At 39.7% G+C, this 12,145-nt stretch overlaps 1 protein-coding gene across 1 annotated transcript in view; it reads right to left on the bottom strand.

Moving 5' to 3' along the window:
- Positions 1–3,718, bottom strand: part of LOC137292219 (trissin receptor-like) — a 47,162-nt gene extending 43,444 nt beyond the window's left edge. The window contains exon 1 of the mRNA XM_067823795.1: positions 3,683–3,718. The gene's annotated coding sequence lies outside the window, so the exon portion shown is untranslated. The remainder of the gene's footprint in view (positions 1–3,682) is intronic.
- Positions 3,719–12,145: the final 8,427 nt, after the last annotated feature.

The following is a 12,145-nucleotide window of genomic DNA, read 5'->3' as shown; positions in this document are numbered from 1 at the left end:
GGAAACGAAAGTGAGGCACATGCATGGTATGAATACCCTTTATATTTAGTACATGTAGATTTTTGGTTGTGGATTCGTTGTAGTACACAGAGCAGAGAATGAAAAGCAAGTGCTCGGTGGTCGTCAGAAGGGGCAATGCAGCCTTTTGAACATGTCATAATTATTTACCGATGAAAAGGACGTACATGTAACAAAGAGGATTCGGTTAGTCCTGTCACTAGCAGGCTGGACTGGCCTGCGATCAGCTCAGGGCTCTTTACAAGCATCTCAGACAGGAAATGGAACAGGCAGCCTACTCGAACCAGTCGAGAACATGAATACATGACACGTTTTTATAGATAACAACTTCTTTCCATTCTAAATTCTATTCAACTTCTAAATGTCTTTCAAGAACCTCAAAAAATAACGTTCCGGAGAATGTGAACACCCCGAACATTGCAGCCATTGGCTTTAAACACTGTAAGAACGGCTGTGTTTCAGCAAAGGTGCTGTACCCACCTAATATCCCTCAGCAGTTATTGCAGTTCCACCTCTGAGACACCAAGAACAACTGGGAGTCGAATAACTTGGTAATTGTGATTCAAGCGTATACGTGCCCCGTATAAATGCCATATTTGTTCTGGATCTGGTCAATCACTTAATTGTCCGAAACGCACAGAGAATTCATAATTTATAGAAACCCAACATATCACACACTACAAGGTCAGAATTGTTGGTTTGGTTACGTGCGTGGGTGGATAGATACCTTTCCTGAGTATCATGTAATCAGCATTTTCTGTGACGTCATCTTACTATTCTCGTTCGTTGCCGGCGAATACGGTAAGATGAATCTCTATCGTGTCCCTTAAGATTCCGTGTTTATGCCAACGCTGGACATTCACTGACAAGGTGTTGCACAATGTGTCTCGAAAACAAGCAAAGACAACTCAGTTGTTCCTTTGCCTCCTCTAACTCCACCCTATCCCATCCAAAACAAACATTTGGTTGGGGAACACTGAAGTAAGCACCCTATAGCTGTATATACACTGTATACTGGTAAAAAAATATTGGTGACAGAGTAGTACCCTAGGAACCCGTGACTGGTGTGAGAAGCAACCTTTTGGATTTGGGATTAAACTCCGTAATTTTGCCTATCACATCCGGGCCTGGTTTGTCTTGTCCAAATCGATACGGGCAGCATGTCATGCAGATATAACAGTGAGATGCAAAGTAACAACAAAAAGATTCAAAATATTATTCAAATGAACATATTATATGTAAACATATAGAAGACAAATCCGCTTCCCCTCGGTGATGTACGGCAGCACAGAGCCGCTCTATTCTTTATGACGTACAGACAGTATATGGACAGTCTGGCTCCGATCTATTAATGCATTTCCCTCCCATCATACCATGAAAACATTTACCGCCCGGAAACTGACTGGACAAATTAGACAATCCCGAAGGTATTGTGCATATTATCTGTGGACAAAACTGCAGACAAAGTTTGATGATATTTCAGAAGTGTGTATTTTGATCAACTTTGTTTGCTGAACGAAAAAATGCTAGAATACTTCAAACCAAGCTGGTGTCGATCACGATTGTGACGTTCACCTAAAACCATTACATTAATCCAAAAAAGTGCCATCCGAGGCAGAAGATATCCTTTTAAAGGCGCATGCTTTGGGAGCCTCTCATATATTCGCCAAATACAAAAATATAACACCATGTAAGACTTTCCCTTGCCATGACCACGGCTTTGTGTGACCTTGACCACATATCATGCTTTGACCATGACCTTGATCTAGCAATCATCTGTTCGAATATGTTTTAACGACATAAGATCTGAGAGAGGCTTTTATCTTCATACTGATGCGAACACAGAAACAACTCTCACCCAAATTGTCATCGCAGGCAAGCTAATTATAGTGGACTACTTGTTTGCCATTGACATCGCCTATCGTCAACGTGGAGGTTCTAAAATTATCCAGACGAATATCCAGTTAAATATTTTACCCCTCTCACTTCGCGGTTATCTACGTAATTACAGACAAATGAGGGCAACATCCGGCACGACATCAATAGTATTAATATGGTAACTATGCATTTCATCAAAATCCAAAGGAATCAAAACCAGTTGGTCCCCTGCGGGGCGAGGTCTTACGAGGCTGCCGGAAGGTCATTTGCAGATAACCAGCTCTCGCCATCAACAACTTGTGACAGATTTGAGTGAAGGATTACCCCGATGAATGTATTCCTGTTCCCTTTCATTCTCCACGGATTCAACAGCAGGTATAAACACGATATTTATTCATTAAAACATATTCAAACACATCAAAACAAGGGTAATGCTGTGCGGATACCATGATCGGTTTCTGCAAGGAAACCATTCGTGTTTATGAAAGTTTGTGAACTTGATGCCGAACATTGTGAAATCACTTTAATTGCTTTAATGACCCGAACATTATTTCGGCCATGTTACAGTATGCCAACCTGTTACAGGGGAGAGGCAAAGTTAGTATTAGTGCAGGTCTTAGATGGTTAATGTCATGGTGTAATCTTCTTTAAATATATTACACATAATATCTACTGAAAGTAGTTTCATGTAAACCAAACGGTGAAGGGTCAAAGACTGGTCTCATCAACATGACGGAAGAAACATGCATCCTTTAAAGTAGGACATACTAAAAGTTGAGTTTTGTATTTTTTAGTACAGACGTTGCAAGTTTGAGTATGTATTTTGTAACACCGCTTTTAGCATTATTCCAGCCCTATGACAACGAGGAACCAGAAACAAGCTTAATACATTGTACCTTTTCTGGAATCGAACCCAGGCTTTGGGCATAACATGAGAACACTTTAATCACCGGGCTACCCAACCACTCTTTTCAACATGAGGAAGTAGTGTAAACGTACAAGTGAATATGTAGTTACGAAGTAAGATAACGGTATGAACTTATTTTGGTCCGATAGGTCAGTTCCTGAGTCTGTAGTGGACATGGAGTGTGTAAAGAAAGGCACACAATGTGGATTATACTACTGCTTGAATGAACATATGTAACAACTTGGGCGTTGTCATTCTTGTACACTTTTCAATGGCTCCATGGTCAAGGAGACATTATAATAGGTAGCACAATTAAAGTCTGGGGACATTACAAAGAAAAGAAAGAAAGAACATTATATTCCCGATGTTCATGAACAGACCCTTACTTAACAAACCGTTGGTAGGCCCATTACAGTATGCAGATGATCCTATGACATACATTGCATTTACTGATTTAAAATGACTGTTATTGTATTTACTGATTTAGAACGATCGTTATTGGTCGTACATGATTTCCGGATGTATATGTCATATATTTTAAGGATAAGCTTAAGTAAACTAGCCTCTGATTGTGCCTTGATAGCTATGTGTAAAAATCATAGCTTCATTTGGATTTAGTTGATTTACTGAAACAATAATTCAATTAGGTACCATGGAAGATATGAATTAAAATACTTCAAATGAAATTGTTCGTGAAGATAGTTCAACATGCAAAGTGCAAAAAAACGCTAAGTCACGTAAATTAATTCTATAATTGTTTTGGGATAGACAGGATGCAGTAGTCGCGTCATAGAAGGATAAGGTCAAATTGTGTAAACTAAAAAGTCGTTACCAAAGCACAACGCCATTTAGATAAAGGTAAAGCTGGGATGAACTTACCTAACGTCCACAGCCTCCTGAGTGTCCAGATGCACTAACGCTATAGTCTAGTCAAAGCCAATCTATGCCCAGCATCGATCGATTTAGACATGGGCTGAGCAAACACTGCTCGCGTATGGCCTAGGTTCTAAATACTCGAGTGTCACAGGACCGGGGACTTTCTTAGGCTTGCTCCATTAACGACCAGTAGATACTCTTGTTCTCTGGATGCAAATTACCCAGGGGGTCTCCGCACGGTAACCACGGTGTCACCTGCAAAAGTACATGCCTTGCCACCTTCATACAGGGCATCAAAGGGTAATTACAGGCTTTCATAAGAAGTGTATAACACACTCCGATAGTGTATTGAGGCAACTGTGCCAAAAGAAGTTGATTTGATTTGGAGCATTTGGAAAAGGATAAAACTGATCTAAAAAGACCCACAGCAAACGGTTTACGATTGCAAAAAGGTGCAACATTGTTTTCGTTTGTTTTTTTGTTATGTGTGTGATAGTAGTATACTTCTATAACGATGTTTATTTTTTTCAAATAATAATGATAACAGTGGGAAGTACTTGATTGGCTCGATTAGGCGGCGTTCACTTGGAGAAGTCCCATTGGCTGCCTGGACTTCACATGGAAGAGCAGGGGGCGTGAGCTGATGAATAGCCTTACCAGCCTGACTGTGCCAGGATCACTGAAACCCTCTCTGCTGCATTTTTCATCTTAATCAGTAAAACATTATAAACATTAACTATAACATTTGTTTTACTCATTCGATTAGGAACAACGTCATAGTTGCCATAGCGTATGTTATTAATATTAGTCACGAAAGAGAGCGAAAGAAAATATATCGGCCCCGATCACAATGTACTTCAATCACAATTAATCACTGTTATATAAGGGAAACGAAAATATTCGCATCATGTTGCACGTGGGTGTGATAAAAAAACGATCTATTAACTTTCATGCTACAGTCTTTATTTGAACACTACAACCCTTAATACTTCCACATATTATTACTCTCTTTCACATGCTACACTGAAATTAAACACAATAATCAATTCATTAAGTCTGAGCTATTTTATCTATGTACATAATTTACTATTCAATGTTGAAAAAAAACCTCATGATTGGGAGTTTTATCCATTACTGAACTGACTTACGCGTAGTTCTACAGTTTCTCTATGCATCAAAACATAACCACCCTGAAAATGTTGTGTTCTATCAAATTAATTACAGATTTTGAGAGACAAGTCGCTACAACGAAACCAAATAATTTGCACGTGCAATTTATGCGATGCATGCAGTAATGGTGTGTTGGCATATCAATTCCATGATCATTTCCGAAAATTAACCTTGTAATGCAGAGTTATTTGGCGAAATCGCTACGCCACGGCTTGATGCTGTGACACGAAACACCGCTATTCGTAGATTAGCGGCTGGAGAGTCACAACCGTCTGTTACCAGATGTCTGAATGCCAGATAAAATCAAACGGGTAGAACGAACGTCCCCGCTTGGAAAAAAAACTACAGTCACTAAAGCCAGGCAGGTTCGACACGTCCGGGTACTTTATTTACGTGATCGTACCTCTGCGGTTGAGGGGACAGCAGCCAGGGCCCAATGTCTTCGAAGAATATCCGGACAAACCATGCGGACAAACGTCGCGAGACGTCTGTTGGAGAAAAAAGGTGACCTTACTTTGGCAACGTTTTATGACGTCATCATTGCACCCGACGTCTCCAGTGGTGCAGCAACGGGGCGTGCTGGTACTCACGAAACTGGAGGCGTATTTGCATTCACGACGAATCCAGATTCCTACTCCTGAGTGTGTGGACGTGTTCGTGAACGTTACGCCCTAAACTGTCGATAGATTCGTCGAAGAGAATGTAATGATGTGGGCAGAGATATCATATACCATTCGGACGATTCTTTTCCAAGTGCAGAGAAATGTGACGGCCGTTCGGTACACAGACGATATTCTGCAACCCTCCCTCTCTTTCCAGTCATCTGGCGTCCGACGCGAAATCATTTAGCAAAGCAGCGACGTTATCTGCTGCCGTGGCCTTCACATTCACTTGATCTTTACCAAATAGAATATCTTTGGGATGAACCGATCAACGTCTCCGTCAATGCTATCATCAACCCCAAACCTTCAGGATGCTACCTGCATTTCAGCAGGAGAAGTGTACAATGATCTCCTCGGCCACAATACAGCACCTGATCCAGTCCATGACAAGGCGTATCAAAACTGTTATTCCTGTGCGTGGCGGACATAACAAATACTGACATTTCTGTCCATCCTGGTCGAAAACGAGGCTATCGTATACATGTTATGCCTTAAGCTTTCCACATTGTGGGTGTGAAATTTCACGTTCCGATGTATCTGTGTTAAACAGTTAGACGCATATAAACAATACCACTATCACAACCGATTTGTGGCTAATCCGTTTCTTTTTTTTAAATAGTATATATTAATCTTCCTGTATCAATTACATACAGATAGAAACGCTTTTCTGAATTATCGATATGTAGGATATGGACAGGGTGATGGACAGTTTTGATTGTAAAAAATAAACCTATTTAAATTGGAAAGGAGCACCCAGCTTTAGCATTGCAGGGAAGGCGTTGGAGTAGGGCAAATGATATGGTTCAGAGACTGTGAAACGGACAAACACATACGGACACATACGCACGAAGACACACACGCGTTGATTGAATGGTGTTTTGGTAAAAAATGTTCTGTAAGAATTTAAGTGGAGGTAGAAAATGTCCAGTTGATGGATATCCCGTGGTGCTGCGTCGTTTGACGGTAAGCCACTTCAGTAAACAAGAGAGTGAGTGAGTGAGTTTAGTTTTACGCCGCTTTTTAGCAATATTCCAGCAATATCACGGCGGGAGACACCAGGAAATGGGCTTCACACATTGTTCCCATGTTGGGAATCGAACCCGGGTCTTCGGCGTGACGAGCGAACGCCTTAACCACCAGGCTACCCCACCGCCCCCGGTTAACAAGTATTGCTGAAAGGTAGTGATGGCCATCTAATCATAAGCAGTAAGGAGTAACAGACCTTGTACATGAAAACTGTCCAATATTACTGAAAAGTATAAACAATTGTACCAGAGACCAATGTTCAGTCTGTATCGGAATAATAAAAAAACTTCCCCTACAACTCAGACTGTAGACGTAACGAACACACTGACACCTAACGTTCATTGGCTTGACAGAAAGACAATATTGGCTTTGTACATTTCCTGTAAAACAAGTCATTCAAGAATAAGTGAGTGATCATTCACAGTTAACAATGCGTAACAAGTCCCCAAGAATAACGGAATCAGTCATTCTTTAACAATCACAACCTCAAACACAAAATATCCACCGAAGACGGAACGGAAGGAAGTCATTCAACACAGTACACGATACGACCAGACAATGTCCCAGCAGTACATCCGTACAATGCGAAGGGACGCGTATATGGTTGAAAGTGTTTGGGGGATACACAGCCAGACAAGTAAAAGTGGCACGCAAACTGCTGTCGACTGATACGACTTGTTACCGTTTCCTCGTCGGCGGTGTGTGCAGACCAAATGCCGGGGGAAAAAGTACCAAAAGCGCTCCTAATGAGGAAATACCTTGCATAGCTTTCAAATAGACACGTCAGATTCCATTCTGAGAATTCATCACTGTATTCTTTATTGGCAAAACCAAATTCGCTTGAGGATAATACTTCAGTATATTATCCGATAACAGTGGAGTAATTAATAATAATATGATTGTTATGTAGATGGTCGTATACATTTGTCAGTGGTAATCCACTTTGATCATAATTTGAATAATATCTGGGCAAGGTCACTTACACTAAAAGCCCCAGATGACGGTGTTAACCTTAGCAAATTTCATCTGAAATTCATGTGATAAATCAGTGGAATTATTGATATTTTTAACCTTAGCAGATTTCATCTTTATTCATGTGATAAGTCAGTGGAATTATTAATATATTCATTATTTTTGGTATCACTAACACCAGCACAGACGGACGCACTGGAAATCACCACGAAGGATCCTAGAGATATTTTTGGTGACAAGAGCCCACTAATATTTCCATTTCCTAGGAAACTGTAAATTAACATTAACAAAATGTAGTTGCTAAATACATAATTTAAAACAGTTGTCCAAAAGACGTAAATGTTTTTGCAGCATGACTGGCGATCACACTTCATTCTCTGTCAGTTATTATTATTATTCACAGAACGTTTAAATTCTCAGTATCTTGTGGCTTCCAGAACGTTTCTAAAACAGTTTTTCATTTCATTTTCAATAAAAGTTAAATTTAAATGCATTAAATGGATTTAAGTCCTCTTTAGACGAGACATGCTTGTAAGAAGTTCCGATCAATTCGTCAAGTGTTTCTGATGCTGTAGAAAACCTTACGCTTTAAGCCAACGACGATCGCGAAACACTGACAACAACTTGAACACAAGGAAGGTGAGCTAAACCAATTATACAAAAAGACTTTAGAGTTTCTACAACCCTGAATGTTGACTGACACATATGACTGCACTGTATCAGGTATAACATTTGATTAAGATTTAAACGAACTAAATATCACATCAATGTCTAGCGGTATGTGACATGATACTATTTAATGCCGGTATATATCTCCATCGAAGAGATGGTAGACAGTCAGTTGTCAGTAGAAATATAGGGCAAAACCCACTTGGAAGTTCTCGGCACGTATTTGAATAAATAAACAGTCCACTTCACAGTGCACAGTGATATGTCCATGAAATGGTTACATCTTCAGAGTCTCTACGGATATATACTTCAATACTCATACTTCCATATATAAAGTATACTTCAATATATAAAGTATGCTTCAATATATAAAGTATATGGCATCTATACTGAAATACAATACACTGCATGTCACTTTCTTGCAGGTAAATTATCGTTCCATTGCATAATGGTAAGATCTATGTCCCATGACGAAGATTAAAATAGCATCCATTCAAAAAGGTATAGTAAAATGACATTAAACGTAAGCCAAACGAGACACTGCGCTCTTGAAGTTACAACTAAAAGTGTAACAGAAGGCATTTTGTTTCCGACTCAAGACGAATCAATTCCAACTTGAAACCGTCAGTGTGTGGTTTTGCATCAACATGTGAATATGACATGCAGATTATTCAATGAATTAAATTGGAATGTCCAGCTCCTAGTCAGTGGACGACCAGCAGTGGAACCAACATTGCATTGTAAGCGACATAATGTCGTAGTTGGATGCTTAATTATCGCCGCCTGATTTGTGCTTGTGGCTTTCATATGCAACATGACACGCCCAAGAAAACTGGTGCAAAAGTGGGACGCCATAGTAAGTGATGATCAAAGATCTTTTGGTTCGAGGCTGTGCAGATCCGTGATACAACAGAGACAACAATCCTGACCTTGTTGTGGTTGATGAATCCAGTGATAGCATTTCATATAATTGAAATCACTGTCACATTTGATACTAACATGTCAGGAGAAACACTGCAAATACGCGGACCTCGCTGATGAAAGGTTACGCTTGCATCCCATGAGACAGTGGTGGATAAAGTTTTTGGACAAAAAAAGGGATGGTGGTGCACCCGTGCATCCCTCCTCTGGATCCGTCTGTGTGAGACAAGTCGTCCGGCGGCCCTTTCATCTTGGTGTCTCATGTTTGACACCTCCGTATCTACTGCCAGATCTATCGTTCTTTTGCTCGCTGGTAATGCAGCAGGGTGGAGTGTTGGCAGCCCTCACATGTTCCAAAATGTGGGTTCAACAAGGTAACGATATCTAGGACTGTTTAGGCAGCTTGTAATGGCGAAATGGACTTCGAGATTAATATATGATGACCCGCATATAGTGCGGTGAGAAGAACAGCAATTCCTGCGCTAGGATGAAGATAGCTCAGCTGAAAAGGAGCACAGTTACTATCCAGGCTAGGTATTCTCGAAACGTTCGTAGCCCTACGAACTTCTTAAGCCCATTTTTAACACATTGTCTACGATCAAAGTTAAGAATTCTTAGGGCTACGAACGTTTCGAGAATAAGGGCCCATGTTGTCAGTCTGTATTTATGTATTGATTTGCATTTTTGTTTATTGTGTAATGAAAACAACAAGGGTAGTAATATTGTGGTAAACATACTAGCAAAGGTGTGCCCAGTACTAGCGTGCTAACAAAACAAAAGTCAACATACATCCTTATATAAAAGTCAAGGCAAAGTCGGGAATATCAGTACCCATTTCTTGAACTGATTAAGTGGAAATAGTGATTTTACTTCCTCAGGAAATGAAGGCCTTTTTATGAACTGAAATAAAAGGGAAAGACCTCGTTCCGGAGGTAGTGAGTTGTACTTAAGGGATCTGAAATGACATCTGATGACTTGAGCGGAGGAGTCGTGAAGGACAGAACTCGTTCACTAGATGATACAGATAAGCCGGGGATTGACACACTAGCATGTGAGTGTGCAAGAAGTGATAAAAATGTTTAAACGGGAAGATACGTTGTCAGTAATAGTCCAAAATAGACATGCTTGCCAAATGGCAAACCACTTTCATGTCGTGTTTATCTGTGCCACTCTTAATGATGAAATTCAGAATTAAACCATTTCTAGACCAACTGAGATGGTAAAGGAATGAGCAAGAAGAGCACCTGTGTAACTAAACTGAATGCTTTGACACTGAAAGGATCAGAGTATAAAACTTTGGTTTAAGAGGTCCGGTAATTAAACCCCAATGTTCGTAGCATCACACTGGCAAAATGAGATCACGCCTGCGTACTACAGGACTAGTATTATTCTACAGAAACTACTATATGAAAGGTCAAGGTGATTTGTGATATAATAAATAATGCTTTCCTAAGACTCTCATTACTGCATTGCTGTTTTCAGAGAGGGCATATTGCACCTTCATGTCATGCTGTAGCTGCAATATTCAATCAAAACTTCCACTTTGAAGCTAGTATGCTCTTGTTATACGTTTCAATGTGTACATTTAAACTTTGTAGTAAACATATATTAAAGAATTTTCAGATGAAGAAGATACGGTATATTTAATTCAACATATCAAATGTGTTTTTGTAAATTAATGTTACGAAAATTCTAACAATAATGACGGTAGAAAAAAGTAAAGTAACAGTTTCTAACAGTTTCATGGTAAAATTAGGCAATTTTTGCTTATTCTGTTTCTTCACTCAGTTGTGCTGGAGGCCAGCATGGGTAATGGAGGCGGAGATTGATTTGACATGCCGCTAAAATATTGAATTAAATATATTGCACGTGAGTAATTTTTAATTATGAGGTTGGAAATCTGAGAGCACGACACTGTGAGGAAGTGGAGGCCTACATTTGATGGTGGCGATATTTTATTTTGAAAATAGTTTTCGAACCGAAGCGATGGGAGCACGTTCCCAACATTTACTCGATCCTCTCACATATTGGAAGACTAGTAATTCTCTCTTGGTTGCGCAACCCTTTTTGCGATTCAGTTTGCCAGTGCTCCAGCTGAGTCGTGCCAATCTTTGAACCACACTCACGAGGAGTCTTTAAGCTCCGCCACTGCCTCATAAATGCAAATGGTGGTCACATCGATACTGACATTGTTAAATTGGACTGTTGCACTACCCCTCTTTTAAGGCGTGACGGCTGTTAGCACTTTCAAACTGAAACAGAGACAAATGGCCAAAGATTTTAATTCCAGTGAAACATAAAATTACTTTACTCACCAAAAAGCAGCACATTTCCTCATTGTATATTTGCACATATGCCTCGTATCAAACAACAGTACTGATCTTAAATGATGTTCAGTGAGTATTGTTGAATGTTTTTTTTTATTTAATGAGTTCAGTATGGATAATTACTACTTTCTTAATACCATAATACTGACTGTTAGTAAAACTGTTAATACACTGTAAATCATACATACGCTATTATTATACATAATAAATATAACAATATCGAGCTCCTTACCAAATGAGATACCAATTTAAATGAACAGGTTCTCCATGTCGAGCCATTTTCTAATGATATTAGGATGACATTTGGACTCGAAAGATGTAATAGTATTCATTTGAAACGTGGCAAGGTAAGTAATGAAGGATCGGTCAAGTCACAAGAGATGAGTTATTGAAGATCAGACCTACACCTATCCTGGAACACAAGTACGAGATAAACTCCTGAATGCTCAGATTCAAGACAAACTTCGGGCCGAATGTAAATCTCGCTTAAAGAAAATCTGGAGCACAGAGCTAAATGCTCGAAGTAAAGTCAAAGTCACCAATACTTTTGTTGTGCCATTCTTTCCCTATTGCTTTGGAGTAGTTTATTGCACCAAACAAAACATACAGAGTCTTAACCGCTTGAACAGAATGATCGTGTCCGATAACAGAGCCCACCTCCTTCGTTCCTCTCTTAATCGCTTATAATTCCAATCATCAGTGAAGGTAAGACTTTGACT

Source organism: Haliotis asinina, chromosome 7 (genome assembly GCF_037392515.1).
Source record: "Haliotis asinina isolate JCU_RB_2024 chromosome 7, JCU_Hal_asi_v2, whole genome shotgun sequence".
NCBI lineage: Eukaryota > Metazoa > Mollusca > Gastropoda > Lepetellida > Haliotidae > Haliotis > Haliotis asinina.
This window is presented reverse-complemented; position numbering and strand designations above follow the sequence as displayed.